At 43.2% G+C, this 18234-nt stretch overlaps 1 long non-coding RNA gene across 1 annotated transcript; it reads left to right on the top strand.

Moving 5' to 3' along the window:
• Nucleotides 1–6144: 6144 nt before the first annotated feature.
• Nucleotides 6145–18234, top strand: LOC118919868 (uncharacterized). Its single transcript, XR_005027692.2, has 4 exons — nt 6145–6423; nt 9197–10056; nt 12898–13020; nt 13849–18234. It is a non-coding gene; the product is annotated as an uncharacterized LOC118919868 (long non-coding RNA).

Here is an 18234-nt window from a genome sequence, read left to right as displayed (position 1 = left end):
TGCAAGGAGGACATGTTTAACCTGCAGATGCCAGGTAGTTCCGGATACTCACTGCTCTTGTCTGCCTCTTTTTTAGGTCAATGTACCCACAAAGAGTGGATTGGTTAAATTTAACAAAGATTAAGTTTTATTTGAAAATACCTGAACCCTAGAACCCTAAGCAGGGATAGAGGTTTACTTTGGAGCCCTCTTTGAAGCAGAACAGACACCTGGAGCTTAAGCACAGGGCCTCTAGGATGGTTGATGAAGATTTGCTTGGGAAGACTGCCAACCCCTGCCTTAACCTTTGAGTCTGCCTGAGAGTCTCTGTGCCTCTTTAAGGCCATTTTCACCTCATTATGACCTACTTTTGGCTTTTCTGAGAAACAGCTTTCTTGACCTGTGACCTCTACCCAGAGCCCCTCAGTTAAACTTAGCTCTTCTCGACATTATGCTCAGTGAAATAAGCCAGGTGTAGAAAGGCAAATGCCAAATGATTTCCCTCATTTGTAGAGTATAACAATGAAACAAAACTGAAGGAACAAAATGGCAGCAGACTCAGAGACTCCAAGAATGCACTAGTGGTTACCAAAGGGGAGGGGTGTGGAAGGGCGGATGGGGAGGGAGGGAAAAGGGGACTGAGGGGTATTATGTTTAGTACACATGGTGTGGGGGGATCACGGGGAGAACAGTGCATCACAGAGAAGGGACATAGTAGATCTCTGGCAACTTGCTGCACTGATGGACAGTGACTGCATTGGGGTATGGGTGGGGACTTGATAATGTGGGTGAATGTAGTGACTGCATTGTTTTTTCGTGTGAAGCCTTCTCAGGGGCATATTAAGCTAGGTTGCCTTAATATGGAATGGGCTTAAAATGCCATCTCCTCTGACAATCTCCTTTCCCATATCCACCTTTTCTACCCACTCTCTCAGCCTGCACCCCTCAAGGCTGGGAGTGCTTCCTTGATAGAAGAGGAAAGCCAATCCTGTAACTTCTTTGACCAATAAGCCTTTACACTTACAAAGCCTCAGCCCAGGTATCACGTACTTCAGGAAGCCCACCTCTTCAAACACCAGTCCCCAGTTCCCCGCCCACCTGGGGCCATGCTCCTCCCTAGCTCCCATGCCATCTGGTATATCAGTCTGTTTGGGGCATGGTCTGCTTACTTGTCTGCCTTTTACACTGAGCTGTTACCCTGACAACTGGGTTTTATTTATTGTTGCCCATAGTCTGCAAACAGTGTTTCAGGGAATAACTGACCTACAAGGGGAGTTTTTTCTTCTCACCTTCCTAGCCTTTTTTATGTTTTTAAATTTTTTAAATCATACATTTTCATATGAACAGAGTAGAATTGTACACAATGAGCACTCGCTTAACCAGATTTACCTAGATTTATTGATTGCTTACACCTTGTTATATTTATGTAACCTGTTCTTTTTGCCCAACTATCTGAAAGTGAATTTCAGATAAAGTAACATTACACCCCTATATTTTCATGCATCCATCTCTAAAAATAAGGACATTTTCTGACAGAACCACAATACCATTATCGCACACAAATTCATATTGTCACACATAATAAAATAAGCGATAGTTCCCAAATATCACCGTTGTGCCCAGAAGGTTTTCTTACAATTGGTTTACTCAACCTAGCATCCACTGACTAACCAACTGCAGACACTCAGTTGTTAGGTCTTAGAATTTTTTTTTAACAGCAGTCCTTTCCCTCCTTTACCATGTTATTGACTTGAAGAAATTCGGCTAGTTCTGTTGAAAGTCCCATTTTCATGGTGCTGTTTAAGTTCACCAGACTTCCGAGCAGTCCTAAGGAAGAATTACAGCCACCACGGCAGAGTCTCTGTGCCCAGTGCTCTGTGTCTCTTGGATCTCTTTCCTGGCCCTGCCATCAGCTGGTAGGAGCCTTCCAGGGAGGCAGGGACCTGCTGAGCTCTCTCTTCAGAGCTGCCAGCAACACCCACATGAAGTCTCAGTACCCAAATACATGCTAGGGAGAGTTTTTGAACTGGGGCTCTGACTTCCTGGTGGCTAGTGGTGACCAGTGGTCACCATTTTTGAAGGAAGTTAAAGCTCTCTCCTTGTAACTACCATGAACTCAACAAACCTCTTAACTTTAGCCATTAACAATCCATTTCCTAAATGATGTAAGGTCCATCAGCACCCCCATGCCCACCCACTTGTCCAGACAGATGGTCTATTTCCAGGCAGAAAACCATTCGCACTGGCTGTTCCTGCTGGCAAAAAAAAAAAAAAGAAGAAAGAAAAAAGAAAAAGATGTTTCCATTGATTTGACTGAGAAATGTGAGGGATTTGGGCTGTAGTCTCTGCCATGTCAGGTAGGGAATTGTCTTGGCTGAGATGTCCCAGCAAATCAGCCAGAAGAGCAGGATATACTTTTGGGAAGGGAGGAGGTGTGTGCTCCCTCCCTGGGGCACAGAGAGAATGGAGTTGGTGAAGAGGCTCAGAACAGCTGTGTGTTTCGACTGGTGGCCCTTGGCCAAGGGCAGTCAGAGAACATGAGAATTCGAGGCACGCAGAGGGGTTCCGCAGTGCGTTGATTCCTCTTTCAGCAAGAGAAGTGGAAGAGTGGAGCCATGGCAGCAGGGCTGTGGACTGGGAGCCCTGAGAAACGGTCTCTTCCAGCCTGATATGAACGTGTAACTATTGACTTTGGCTTGCTGGATTTCTATTTGTGTTTATTTATTTTATGAGAAAAAAAACTCTCCAACAGCTACATTTCTAGTGGTGCAGTAGGTCCCATTTTATTTTTCCCAAACATGGTAAAATGCTTGATAGGTAATGAAGGAGAAAAGAGAGAGGACTTTATACTTTCACACAAAATTCCCAATTTAGGGGACTGTTAAGCCTCTCCGTTCTTTGGATCTTCCTCTTAATAATTCTGTTTCCTGTTTTCCCTTTCTGCCGTGACACTCCCCTCCTTGCCTCCCCTACCACACCCCTTCCGCCCCAACACACACACACTCTCCCTGCTTTCATTTCAGGGACTGGCAAAATCAGAACGTTATTTGGTTTTGAAATAGTCACTGCGTAAGTTTATGAAATCTTTTTCTTTAAAGGTTTTACTAATGCAGGTCTCAGCCTCTCTATTTTGCAATAGCTTAGGGAGAGTGTGTGTGCAGAGGTGGGGGGTGGTGCTAGCGACAGATCGGGTGACCCTCAACGACTCCCCTTTCTGTGGTGCACAAAAACCTGATCCCCAGAGTGTGGGCAGAGGGTAGGCATGGGAGAAGCTTCTCAGTTTCCTCAAGATCCAGTGGGAGGCCTGGCCATTTTGGCAAATAACTTGGCCACGACTTTGTTACGTAGTTGATTTGGCAAGCCGATTGCTGAGAACAGCAGCGAAAGCCAGAACCTTGGAAACTGCTTTTCAGTAAGGGCCTCCTAGGGCACACTCGGGATGGGGTCTGGGCCACCTGCACATGCACGGGCTCCTGCAGCTTTGGGGGGCAGCTGTGTGGGGTGGAAATTCCCCTTCCACCCTGTAAAGACACAGTAGGAAGTGAGGCCTGGGAGTCTGAAACATCTTCAGCTTTTCTGAGTATATTATGAAGCCAGCTAAGAACAGGAAATAATCACGTGGGCTGTAAGCAGATTAGTGCTTTACTGAAGCTAGTGTATACCGAAACTGGTCTAAAGAATCACAAACAAATATAAAACAGAGAGAGAGAGGGATTTTGAGAGAGTGAGAAGACAAGGTAGCGTCTTCAAGAGCAGACAGCCTACTAAGTGCTTCAGGGAGCTGTGGTCATCTAGGAGCAGACTGCACCAGCTCTTTCTGGATGTCTACCTTTAGCTGTTTTTTCCTTCTCCTTAGCCTCTGCTTCTCTGAGATCAGAGGCTTCTTCAATATCCTTTCCTAGGGCCACCAGGTCCTCTTGGGCTTCAGCAAACCCTCCCTTCCCTGGTTTTCCCAGTGTTCCAGCGACTGCCGGCTCCCCAAGCACACAGAATCGCCCCTCCGAGCTGAGGTAGCTCGTCAGGATCTGTGGCGCTCTCCCCACACTGCTCACTAAGGCACCTCTGGGCCTGCAGGTGGTGGTTGGGAGTTAAGATCCACCTGTTCAAGGATGGAAAGAAAACGATAGAATAACAGGTTTTGTTTGGTCTTGTTTTCTACTTATAAGTGAAACCACAATCAGAGAAAATGTGTGACCATAAAGTCAGTGTATGTGTGTGTGTGTGTATAAATTAATTTATTTATTTAAATCAGTCTTCTGTTGGGGACTTCTTTTCCACTTCATAAGAGAAAATAAAAGCCACCAGAAACAAACTCCCTCACATTCTTGCCTCACATACCTGCATAGATGCCCATCCTTTCCTCCTTTCCTTCCATCACAGGTGAAGAAATTGCTCATTGCCAAGGGCAATTCCATGGCTATTTCTCTTCAAGTCTGGTAGACTTTGCTCCACTGCAGGTCCCTTCTCTTTCCTGTTGCCTCACCTGCTGCTGAATCCTTTTATCAGCACTTAAACAAGCCCAAGTTTCTCCCACCCTAAAAAGAATACCCTCCCTTGCTACCATATTCCTTTCCAATGTATTTTCATAATTTTATATTCTTAATGTTCTGGCACTTGAGGCCTTGCGGGCCAGGAAGGGACTGCCCCTCCCAGAGTTTGCTGATCCCTAGAAATATAAAACAGCTCACCTGAGAGTATCTTTCATGTACAAACTAACCAACAGAGAGCCCCACCCCACCACCTCCTTTATGGGGCTCTCAGAGGGTGCATCCCTAGGCCCACTGTCTTCTGCCCTAGTCACCCCAGGGCCAGGGGCCAGACAGAGACAGCCCCTACGTTCCAGAGCCTGCTGAAATGATACCAACTAGCCAGTCCAAACCTTGGATACCCAGCCTTGCCTTGCCTTCCTGTACAAACCACAGTGAAGTCTCTTGCCGGTTTTTCCACCCCTCTGTCTGTCTCCTGACCCCTGCTGGTGCTTCCCCTGGTGGCCTGGTAAGCCCCATCCTCTTGGGAACTATGAGTAATGAACTATCTTTCCTGTGGCAGTGGTCTCCTGCCTGATCTGGTGGCCTCACATTACTGGAATAATGATGAAACCTACATTTTAAAACATCCGTCCACTTCCTTATCTTAACGCAAGTGTATGGAAACAGGTGTTTGTATTCACCATCACCACTTCCTTACCATCCACTTTGAAATGCTCCTTAAAATCTGGCTTCTCTCCCCACATTCCTCAGATCCTGCACCTGCCAAGATCACTAACAAGGTTGTTGCTATATTTTAAGGCTGCTGTTCGGACATTATCTGATTTGTGCCCTAAGCAGCCTGATGTTGCTGACCCTTGTTTTCTTGAAACTGTCTTCCCGTGGCTTTAGTGAGATCCAACTTTTCTTACCACACTTCTTGGAATCCTCTGTGGGTTCCATTTCTGTTTGTCCCGTCATTGTAAAATCCCTAGAAAATTCAATAGTGTATTTGTTCTACCAGCATTTTAGAATGGGAACATCCTAAATTGAGCTTCTCATCCCTACCCCTGAGCTCACTCCCCTGCTGTATTCCCTCTCTCAGTGAGCGGCACCATCATCCTTCTAGTTGTCCTGGCCTCCTCCCTCTGCTACATTCCCTTGTCCAGTCAATCACCAAGACCTGTCTGTTTTACTTCTTGAATATTTCAAAACCACTTATTTCGGAATATCCTCATTGTACCTAGGTTAGCTCAAGTTATTTTCTCTCACCTGGTTAATGCAACAGCCTCCTGACTAGTCTCCCTGGTTCCATTTTTGCCCCTTCCTTCCATTCTTCACATTGCAGCCAATATTCTTTCTACACATTCACATCAGAGCACCCCTCCCCTCTCCCCGCTTTACATCCTTTGATGGTGCCTCATTACCCTGAGGGCAAAGTCCAGATTTCTCCACATGACCTCCAAGGACCTTCACCCTGGGTTCTTTTGCTTGCCTCTCTGATCTTTTGTCTCATCAGCCCTTCCCCTCCCCCATCATACTGAATTGTTTGCAATACACTGACTGTGCTACCTGCTAGGCTCTGTGCACTTCCTGGGACTCTTCCTGGCTAACTCAAGCTCATTTCTTAAATCCCAGGTCAGAGATACGAATCCCTCCTTACAGCCCTTTCTGTTTCCAGGTGCTCCCAGAGTCAGCAGCGTGCCAGTGCCTATCTCCTTGCTTGCCTCCCTACAGTTACAAGTACCTTAAGGGCAATCACGATGTCTGGTTGACTGTAGTGTCTCCAACACCTTGCACACTGCTGCACAAATAGTTGCTGAAAAAATGACTGTGATTCCACCCAATGCTTGTGGGCAATAGTGGGGCAATGACATGGCCTGTCCTAAGAACACTGACATTGTTGTCTTCATGTTCCTTTCACCATCAAGAATGATATTCACTGAACACTTGCTGTGTGTCATGCTATTTTCCAGGGGTAAGGAAAGAAGCCAAACCACTTCCTTGTTTCTTCCATTGAAATATTTTAAATAAGTTCACTTTCATTTATTTTTCTTTTATTTCAGTGGTGATTAAAACTGAGATCATTCTTGTAGGGATTGGTCTTAAGCCCCAAAGACTAATTACTCATGTTAAGCAACACTGACCTCAGGGTTACCACCCAGTTATCCCTGATGTATTTTGACCAAATGCATCTAGCCATTCATTAGATGCCTGGAAATGTTAATGCCAAGTCATTACTGCTTAAAAATATACTTGTTTAGGGATTGTTTTTAAACTTGTTGAACTGCATCACATGCTGCCTATCTCTAATTAATTTCCATCTTCAATTCCTGTAATTAAATGAATAATAAAATAAACCATCTTTTGGTTTGCTTGGAGGAATACAATTTCTATTATGTTATGCTAATATTAACTGCTAATTATGAGAAAAAGGAGCTCATTGTGGGGCACAATGAGGTCATTATTTCTGAGTTAATGGAATTTTTGATGGCTTCCTAGAGCAAACAGATGTTTACAAGTCTGAGATTTAGAGCATAACTGGCAGAGGTTGTAACTAATAACGTATCATACATATCTGAGTTTTGCAGTTGTCAGCAATCTTTAACCACATTTGTCATATGTCTATACAAACATACTACAGTTTGTGTGGGTAAAATTGCAGTATTTCCAGAATCTCTCACCTGGCCTTAGTGCATTTCCATAGCAATAGGTGTTTCCAAGGGGTGGAGAGAAGTCATCTGCATATCGATAGGTGAATACAAGGGTTGGGTGGGGGAACGAGGGTGTATCTGGACCTGGAGAGGTTGGGTGGAGCTCCTTTTTGCAGCTGGGTGCTGTGAGACAGGGGTGAGCAGAAGTGGATGACTGCTTGTAAGGAATAAATGGGTTTTTCCCACTTTATTTCTCCCTTTGACTGAGTTTGGTTTTAAAGGTAATTTGCCCGGAGCTGGGAGAAAGATTTTCCCCCTGTAACTGGAGTTACAGTTTGTAAAGACCTAACAGGAATAGCCAAGCATTCCTGGATGAAGCTTTTCTATTTCATCTTCATAGAGAAGGAATTATACTCTTTAATGCTTCCTTATACCACCATTCAGACTGGGGAGAAAAGGTGTTGTCTTAGTCCATTGGGGCAGCTGTAACAAGTACAGCTTATAACAACAGAAATTAACAACAGAGGTTGGGACGCTTATAACAACAGAAATTAATTTCTCACAGTTTTGAGTCTGGGAAATTCAAGATCGAGGTGCTGGAGGTTTTGGTGTCTGGGATTGGTCTTCTCCCTGTGCAAAGGAGCAAAGTCAATAGGGCAAATAAGCTCTCTGGAGTCTCAAGGGAACTAATCCCATTCATGAGAGCTCTACCCCCAAGACAGATCAAAAGTGATGGTATTAGTAGGTGCAGCCTTTGCGAGGAGTTCATGTCATGAGGGTGGAGGCCAGAGCACAATTCTATCAGCCTTGCAAGACTGATCTTGCTCCCTCACCCCCTCTCTCCATGGGTCTGACCATGAAGGGTCTGAAACATTGGCTAGGGAGTTGGAGAAGAAGTGTATAAAGGAGAGGAGAAGAAGCCAAGGATACCCAGTTGTTCACTGCAGGCCTCCAAGCCTGAAGCCAACTTGAACTGTAAGCTTAGGTGAGAATCAGATTGGAGTTTTGATGTTAAACTGCTTTGGTCTTTTAAAATGACTGTTACTGGGCCTGGAAAAGCTATGGGACCTGTCTGAGAGTTTTCTAGGACCTGGAAAATGGTTTATATTTACTAGGGAATGGTGGGTAAGGTTAAAATTGCTTTCATGTTCACATGCTGCTGAGACCTATTTCTTCAAAAAATGGATTATATAGACATTTTGGAATGTTTGCTAAAAAAACTTCAGCTTGATACTTTATGGCTTCTTTTTATGTGTACGTGTGTATGTACATACATACATCATATATACATAATCATAGGCTTTTACAGTTGGAAGGATATTTAATGATGCTCTAATCCAACATACTCATTTCATAAAAGAGAAAAATTAAGTTTTGTTAAGATCTTGTTCAGCTTCAAAGTTCTATTATTTTATGGTACTCATAGAAGATATTGCAATAAGTCACACTTTCTCTTAGGGATATGTATTTGATTATCTTAAAAGAGAATGAAGTAATCTCTGGTGTCAGGGAGGCACTCAGAATACTGGTTGGCTCATTTCTCCTGCAGGTGACACGAGGGTGATTGCTTTTTTTAAAAAATTAGACTAGGGATCTGCCAGTCTAAATAACTACAGCAGAACTTGACCAAGAGCTAAGCCTAGGATGCCAAAGAGAGAGAGAGTCCAAAGATTGACCTTGTTTTAGACAAGACCATTTCTATTCACCTTCAGAGAATGTTTGGGCTCTTTCCTGTCCAGGGATTTAGGCCTGCAGCCTTCCAAGATGTCACTCTTTCCATAGATCCTTGGTTCTGCATCCCTAAGTTTTTCTCCTCATTCCAAAAGCAGAGCGAATCCAGAAGGATCTTTCGAGGATCTTTAGGTGGGAAAACAGGAGTAAGCAATAGCCATGCTCCATTAATCTCCTTATTTTTCTTCTGAGTTTTCCATTTAACATCACCAAATCACCTCTCCTCTACTATTCATGAACCACTCATGTGCTTTGCGGTGATTGGTTGGGGGTGGGAAGAAAGGAGTATCTCCTACTGCAGCTTGGCAAGCATTCTGTGTTGACAGAGACCCAAAGATCCCAATCCCATTTCTCTTCTGTTCTTAGGTCCCCAGTGGCCTAGATGTGGCAGCAGTGATTGAACGGTTAAAACATCAGAGTACACAGAATTGTCTGGAGCTGTGAAAGTGTCAAGCTTGGAGATTCAGACAAATGCTGAGAGCAGTGAAGAGTATACAGAACTTTCCCCAGGAAATCCTTTGGGTGATGCACACAGAGTGAACCCAGGAATCTCTTAGCAACCTGGGAGACTAAAGAAGGAGGCCTGAACATAAAGATCTGTTTCAGCCTTGGAAATCCTCCAACACAGTTCCAGGATAATTCTTCTAAGTCTCTCATCTTGTACCAGCTCTGGGCTAACAAGCCTCCACAGCCTCCATGAGTGTACAGGTTCCCATTTTCCCAGGTTGCTGGTCACCAAGCCTTCTGAATTCTGAAGAAGTTTTATCTTTACCAGTAAGGCCAATAACCACTCTGCTGTTTTGCTGAGATTCTGCTATACATACAGATGACAAGGAGATTTTCCAGAAAAAGACGTCTTAATGACAAAAAGCTATTGCTGTAATTAAAAAACAAACAAACCTCCTAATCTCAGAGGTCTAAGACTAGGAAGGTTATTTCTTGAAAACCTTGAAGTCCAGTTGGATCTTTGACAGTTATACCCAGACCACTTCCATCTAGTGGTTCCCCATCTTCTAAGCCTCTTAGTTCTCCACTGGGTCCTCTGCATCTCCCTCTTGGCAAGGGAAGAGAACAGCATGAGCATGAACATCCCGTGAGAAGTTTAGGGAAGTCAAGAACATCACTGTCACTCACCATCAGAACCAGCCCATGCCTCACCACACTGCAGGGGGCTGGGAGATGTCAGTTCACCACGTGCCCAGGAAGAAGAGGAGACCATGGAATGGGTGAGTGCTGGCAGTCTCAGCAGCGGCTGGCTGATCTCTCCATGCAGAAGCAGTGTGTGTTGGGACTAGGAGCCAGATATGGCTGGGATCTTACACCTTGTAAAATGGGCATAAAAATGGTTCCTACCTGGTAGGATTGTTTCAGGGTTAAATAAGATGACTCCCCTAAGTCCCAAATTTAGAACTGTGGCTGCATGTAGTGAACACCTGAGGAATATCAGCTGTTTATAATGAATGGGACAGGACGCACTTAGACCAGGTCTGACAAGAGGATGTAAGAGAACATTAGCTGCTATTGTTTCCCCTTTCTCCTATTTAGGACATCAACTAAAAATGTTATTTTCTAATGTTTGAGGTCCTCCTCTGACCACCATCTGCTTTTCTTTCCTGTTCTCTTTTTTGTTGCAACTTTGGATGGCTGTTTCCATTCCTGATTTTTATTTCCTCCATCACGCACCCTCCAGCTGTACAAGTCTCTTTTGTTTATGCTCCACCCTGTAGCTTCCAGTTCCCTCCCTACCATCAAATACCTCCTGAAAACTTCCTCTTATGAAACCTTGGCTTTACTGTCCATTTAAGGAGTCTCTCTAAATTAAGTGAAGTGGTCCCTCTGGTTTTCTACATTTTCTCCCTTATATTAAATCAATTCTCACAGGAAATAAAACCCAGGAGAATCAGGGCTATTAGCAGCAGCAATGCCAGTTAATCGGGAACCAGATTTTATAGTTTCTGGAATACTGATGGAACAAAGTCAGAAAATAGAACCTGAAATAATTAACAGTTTTTTTAATTGCTTTACCTGCGTAAATGCAATCTGGAGATTTTTAGTTGGCATGTTCACAGTCAATGAGCTTTATAAGAGTAGCCATTTCATTTAATTTACAGCTACAGTTCCCTTACCTGAATGGTGCACATAATGGGTGTTCACAACTTTATTGCTTAAATAATCTTTACCTGGGGAAGGGAGAGGAAGCAGCAGAAGGGAATTGGTAAATGAGAACAAGGGAACATTTATCAAAGACTAATTTCTTCTGGTATCCTGTATCACTACCTTTTATAGGATTTTTTAATATAAAAATTAAAATCATTATTAACAAGTACATTTCTTAAACATCAAAAAGGACATGAGCAAAATTTTGGAAGGCCTAGCATATTTTATAAAAACATATGTCTTAGGATCTAAATGCCCATTCTTCATCTTCATATTACTCATTTTCTCTTAAAAATTGTCAAAAAGACATTCTCCAGATTTAGTCTAACTGAAAAAAGACAATGGTCATATGTTCAGGTGGGTGAAATTTTAAAGTAATACAAAAATCAGAGCAAAGCATTATATTCTATTAAATTAATTCTGATTTTAAAATGGTTTGTAAACTTAGGATCTGGAAGGAATTTCCTTCATTCTTCCTCTTCCTGAGTTTATGGGCCCATCCACAGACATTTCAGAATGGGTACATGGTTAAGAGCAATGGGAACATGGGAATTTGTTTTACTTCTTGAGAGCAGTTTTGTTGAAAGTTTTGAAGGAAAAGAAAGTAATGTGGACTCTATTAAAACACTGCCTCGGGAGTACCTTAATCACCTCTCCACTTTCTGCTGGGCTGATTCCCATAAAGGAGAATAGCTGGGTTATGCTCTTCCTGCTCTTCCACCCTGAGAAACTCCAGACTTCACTCCTGGGTTGGGCCAAGAATGGCCCTGACTGGGTGTGGGACTAGCTTCAGCATGCGCCCCATCCTTCTCTCCACTTCCTACAGTCTCAGAAGTCGGCTCTTCTCTCCCAAATAAATATAATGAGGAGGAAATGAGGTCAAATTACCATGAAGTATTATTTGCAGAAAGAAGTAGTCAGTGATGTCAGCACTTCTGGGACTGGAACAGCCCAGCCAATGAGAAGCCACTGCAAGTCAGAACTCGCCCTCTTCCAAAGGAATCTAGTTCCAAACAGCCCCTTCTGCATTGGTGGTATAGTGGTGAGCATTCTGCCTTCCACAGAGCCCCTACAAACATCCTTTCCTCTACAAAGGAAGGCCACTTTCTGTTGTTCTGACTTGCCCATTGTCTTGCCAATGGGTTTCAGCCCCGGGCAACTTTGCTATGGATTCAATGTGACCAAAGAAATTGACAACAAAACGTTCTTGGGGTGAAAGGGTTATACCCAACTTTATTTCCAGGTGGTAGGTCAGTCACTAGAATCCCATTCACTCAGAGCGAGTCTGCATGCAGCAAGCTGGTCTCTGCCTCTGGGACCCTCTGTCCACACAGCTGTCCCTCTGGGCCTCTCTGCCTGCACAGCTGTCCCAACAGCCGTTCTCTGGGCCTCTCTGCACAGTCGTCCCGCACAGGTGTCCTCCAGGCCTCTGTCCTCAGTGCTCCCACTACTCTAGCCTCTGCTCTGCTCTCCTGCAGCCTTGCAGCCGTGCCACTGTGTTGCACCCAGAGCACTGGGCGGAGCTCTTTATATAGAGTCAACAGCCATGTATTGCCCACAGGTGTGCAGTGAGCTAGTCAACCAGGGCCAGGTGAGAATCCTCGCCACAGGAACTCTCATTTTATCCACACCCATGTTCTCCATAGTTTGCATGTTCAGAACTGCAGATCCTCTGCTATTCCCAGATAAACTCCTTTGCTGGTGAACTAACTGGCTTTTTAATTTTTTAAGGTTGACATTAAAAGATAATTTATTGGCTTGAAATCACAAATATATTAAAAAACCAAAACAGAGTTTATAGCCTAAATAATGACCTTTTATTCCTCTAATAAGTATAGGAAAAACTTTATCACCTAATCCCATATAAACTTCTTATATCCTTTATACTACATATGGTCTTTTTTCTACAGTGCCTGCCACAGTGCAGTAAACAGATGTTTGTTGAAAGAATGAATGAATGGCATCAGTGCATTATAATCATCTGTTGCTGGGGCAAAACAAGCTAAGGACAGGGAATAGGCACCAGAAAGGAGGTAATTTCCCATTGAATACTTATGAGGCCTTCGTGCTTGTCTGAGTGATGTCTGAATTCTTGGGCCACATGATTAAACTAGCATTTTTCTTCACCAACAAATAGTAATTCAGACCAATATCCATTTCTGCACAACAAAGCTACACTTTGCCTAGCTTGTAAATATAAGTAGAACCTTGTTTAATCCCTGGATTCTGGGGTTGCTGGCCAAAGGGAAGGCACTGTTACATCGATTTCCTGCCTGCCTTTCACCCTTTACCGTGGGCTGGCGGTTATTTCTTAGGTAAGAGACAGGTAAGGGGGAACACATGCATTTCCCGAGTTTTACAGGGTGTGAAGGTCGTAATGAGATCAGACAAGAAGTCACAGAGAATAGTGCCTACATTAGGATGAGGCCTTGAACAGAAAAGCTGACTAAACTGACCTGCCAGCTGTTAAGAAGCTCACAAGGTAGCAGGGAAAAATCATTCATCCATGAATACTCATTAAGGTGTGATTTGGCCCATGATGAGCGAAGGGGAAATCCCATTCTGTGTGCAGTGTTGTCATGCCTGCCTATATCACATGAGTTTCATTACTCCTTGGATTAAATTATGTCCCATAAAATGTTACAATACAGTAAAAGCTAGGCTTGTCATGATTACTCTTGAGAGAGGCATGAATTCAATTCCCCAGCATCAGTGCTAGCAAAGAGATACCTTTAAAAAATATTCCTGCAGTGCACCCAGCAGCCCTGTATTTGCTCTTGCTTCAGGTGTTTGGAAGGAACAGACTTGGGGACGTACATCCCTTCCTCTAGCCTCCCATCACCCTCCAATCTCTTTTCTAGTTGCAACTTTTGGAACAATCTTCTCGGCTATCCTCTGCCTCCAGGACCAGCCAACACCCTTTTTTGAGCTTAGCTCCTTACTGCCTGATCAAACATGAGCATCCAGATTTGTCCTAGTAATTCCACTGAGGTAGAGGCCCCGTCAACTGCCCAGTCAACATCCACCTGCAGGTTTCCCACACTTACCTCTTTCTGGGCTTCTATTGCCATCACAAAAATGTGGCTCTGGAGGGCAAGGGCCACTTCTTTTGCAGGTTGGCAGAGAAGATGCTGCAGGGTGCTGAGCTAGCGTCTCTTGAAGATAGGAAAGTAGCGTGGATGTAGTACCTTCTTCCAGCATGCAAAAAGCTGTCCTGAGATGAGTGGGGTGAAACCCTGTACTCCATGGAAGTGCCACGGTCCCAGAGAAGAACCTGACCCAGGCCCTTTTGGACCTGCATGCCCTGGGTTCTGCCCACACAGACCCCCCAGTTCTGTGACTTCTGGGAGAACTGCATCCTAGATGAGCAGGTGAAATTCATGAAGACCAGCAACCGCCTGACTAACCTCCTCAGTTATACTGGGCTGGACGAGTATATCTTTGAAAGGCTCACCCGCAAGCATGACTAGGAGCCTCCAGAGCCCAGCAGACTTTGAAGGGCCTCTATGGCATCCCCTTGGTGTCAGGGCTTTGCCTGAGCCTTTCCCTGCAGACACTCAGTAGCTTTTTAACCTGGAGCCTTCTCCTAAGCTGTAGAATGAATTAAAAAAATAAGGCTTTTTTGGAAAAAAAAATTAAAGTGTTTAAGAACACTTTAAAATTTTCTCCCAAAATGTTATATCCAGTGGTATACTGGGAAATCAGATCTCAGTTAAAAAAAAGCCCTGATTTGTAGTGCTTGCCAATTTCCATGGTATAAATATTCCCACCACTGCCAATTTTAAACCACCAGTGTTTGAATAACCAGTTCACAAAATTACTGAATACTAGATTTAACAATCAACTTTTGCAAGCTGTCTCTAGCACATCATAGCAGCAAAATCTCATTCACTGTATAAGCCTTTATTAAATAGTACAGAGGGCTTTATGGAAGGAAATTTGCATCTTCATTCTGACCTGAGAGAATGTGGCAAAGGAGTCACGGTGCTCCCCCAAATCCCTACTGTGGAGATTTAAGAGGCTAGTTCTCAGTTCTCATGGAATAGAGATTCAAGGGAAGGGAGGTTCCTTAAATCTTTTCAACTCATTTTGTTTCTTCATATTTCTATTTTCTTTCTCTCTTTGAGTCAGTTGTTTAGAGAACACTGGGCTAGATATCTCAGAGTGAGCTACTTAGGCACATGAGAACATTACCTGGGTTTTTAGCTCTTCTCAAATTCAAAAGCTTGCATGGCTTTGTCAGATATGAGAAAACTCTGGGAGCCTCCTTCTAGCTATAAACCATAACACTGGTTGGCTTCCCCTTCTGTTTATTCTCTTACAGACTTTCAGAAACTCTGCTCTTCTCATCTAGCTCAGCAACTGGAATAAGTTTTACTTTCAAATACAGTTAGAGCTTGGCTCAGTAATGATGCATCTGAAGTCCATTTTCAGGGTCTTAAACTTCTTTTTCAATGTGACGGAGCATAATGCTTATAGCTGTGTATCTTGTCATTAGGTGGGATTCAATTAAGCCTAGCTCTTGAGCCCTGATGAAGTAAAGAAGTTACAGTTGTTACCTCCTAGGACATCTGTGAGTAATGTCTTAAGTGTTCATTTAGGGAAATGGTGCTCATTTGCTGAGGGTGAAGCCAGGGCTTGATTTGTTAATTACAGAGGATAATTCTTTGGTATCTAAGGCGTGGCTTTGCTTCCTCATAACCTGTCTTTTTATTATCAGTGTCTAAATAGTAAATAAAATTGGCCTTTCTTTAAAAGACTTTTTGGTGTACTTTTACATGAATGGAAATGATGGAGATAATTTCCATCCTTCATCTCTGTATGTCACATTCCCTGCTATGTCTCTGGTAGAGGTTCACCTTCAGTGCACCAAAGATATTGTCCATGATCTGTTCGTACCTGGGCTCAGTTCTTGGATTCACTGCCTCCACCCTCCACTCCACCTTCTCATCTTACAGCTGGTCCCACACCTCCAAATCTCTGAAACTTCAGCTTCCAGTAACTATAGTCAACAAGTTAGATTCTATCTTGTCCTCCTAAGGGAACTGGCAGTCTTTCTTTCGCTCTCAGTTTCCCTCATCTGTGGCCCATAAGCAATTGCAATGTGATTTACCATTCACTGTTAATAAAATTTTTACTAGGGATGTAATAATTAACAAGTGGTTTCCTGTTTTTCACATATAAATGTGAAAACTACCTTTGTCCTTCCGGTAATAACTGTGCTAGTAAACATGCTGACTGGAAACTTCAGATTTATATGCAATATATTCATGGACTTCCCAAATTTGGCCTCAGGGGATGCCTTGGAATTCATTCAGCAGCACAAAGACCAAGGCTGGGAAGGCCTTTGCCTTGAAAAACCAATAGTTTTGATGGGAGCAGGCAGTTTGTTGACTGTCTTCATCTATAAGTATTAGTATTTCTATGTCAATGTCTAGGAAATATGTGTTTCTGATAGAATTTCCTGATTTTAAAGTATCATTTTCTCCCCATGGCAATAAAAGAGTGTAGCTACTATATGTGAGAGCTATTATGTTCCTTTATTAATTTAATTTTTGGCTTGAGTGTTATATTTCATGCTAAGGTCAAATATGTTCCTTCTTAATTACCCATTTAAGTCTATGGTGTATTCCAAAGGGTTGTTTTCAAAAGATGGCTTTTAAAATTCCAGAATGCACTTGCTTAGAGACATGCATGGTAAATTTCAAGGAGTAGGGGCAAATGCAAGTAATGGTTATGTGTGTCTTGCTGGGAGACACTGTATTTCTAATCACTCACTTGGTGGGGTGTCTAGTCTATAAGCAAGAGTAATACCATCTTGACAAAGCCACCACGTTGACTCATGGATCACGTTTACATTTCTTTTCCATTGATACCCAAGTATCTTTTAGGTAATATTCATCTTGGAACAATTAACATTGTTACCTGGGGTGAGACTCCTCGCTCTAATTCCAGTGACGACACTTGGAAGTCAGCAGTGAGCATTCAAGTGGCTGCCCTGCATGTAGACTTTGTTCTCTTATTTCCCCTTCCACATAGACCCTTTCTCCTTCCCTCTATAAATTGATCTCCCTAAACCATGTTAAAAACAAAATTCTGCCAAGTAAATTTGAAGATGTATTTGGCTTTTATCAAGTGGTTCATGAATTGAGAAGCATCTCCTCTAACAAGTAGAGATACTCTGAGGGGCAACAAAGAGAGAAGTTTTTAAAGGCAGGACAAGGAAGTTCTTAATAGGAAAAGGATAATTTCAGGGGAGACCACCTTTATCTGGGGACAAAAGGGTCCACAAAGGGTGGATTCCTTTGGGGGATGGAGAGGACACATGTGACATTTTCTTATTGATGCTTTCCAGAAAATTCCTGACTGACTACATTTCTGCAATTACAATTAGGTTAGGCATTAAGCCCTAATTTGGTGACTTGGCCTAGCAGAAGCGACACCAGGTTGGGCCTTGGTCTTTCTTTTTAAAAACTCCCTCTGTTTGATCAGGCTCTCAGCTTAACTGAGACATGATCAAAATTTAAGGCATCCACGTCACTCTCAGCTACCACTCTTTAGTGCACACTGCTTTTGTTGTTCCTGTTGTGTGGTGTCTATAAGTCATAACATTTTTGCTTAATCTCTGTGATATTCACAGTTTTGAACTCCAGGTTCATGATTTTAAGTCAGTCATTCTCTTTGATTCTCTTCTGAAGCTCCAGTCTCAGGGAGATCATCTGTTTGGTAATTAGTGGCTACTTACTTGCATTTAAAGCTTTAGGGAGGGTACAACACACCGGGGAGATTACTATGATAACTATAAGCAGGATAATTCCCAGTGTTGGAAGTGCACTTCAGAGCCATCGTGCTCAGGACCCAAACCAGAGAAAATCAAATTAATGAAAGAAAGACCCCTCTGAAGGAATCACATTTTTAAGCCAAGTGGCTTGTTCAGTGATCCTGTAACTGAGTTTCAACTTCCCCAGAAGTGTTAATCCAGGCACAGCAGGTAGTGTTGGGCACAGCAGGTAGTACTGGCCGCAGCACAGATACGTCTTTGCACAACTAAAAGATAATCAAGAGCTATCCTGTTATCAAGGACAATTTTGGCTAGAAAGCCTAAGGATCATTTTTGGGCAACTATTGCTTCAGCAGCAAATTCTGCAATAACTTCAAGAATTAAGGAGCGTTCCTAATCATAGCCTTTTTTACATTTACCATTAACCAGGAAAGCAGGGACCTGCCAAAGGAATCATGAAAGTCTC

This window comes from Manis pentadactyla, chromosome 2, assembly GCF_030020395.1.
Source record: "Manis pentadactyla isolate mManPen7 chromosome 2, mManPen7.hap1, whole genome shotgun sequence".
Classification (NCBI taxonomy): domain Eukaryota; kingdom Metazoa; phylum Chordata; class Mammalia; order Pholidota; family Manidae; genus Manis; species Manis pentadactyla.
The sequence above is the reverse complement of the archived record's forward strand: the minus strand, read 5'-3'. Positions and strand labels throughout refer to the sequence as shown.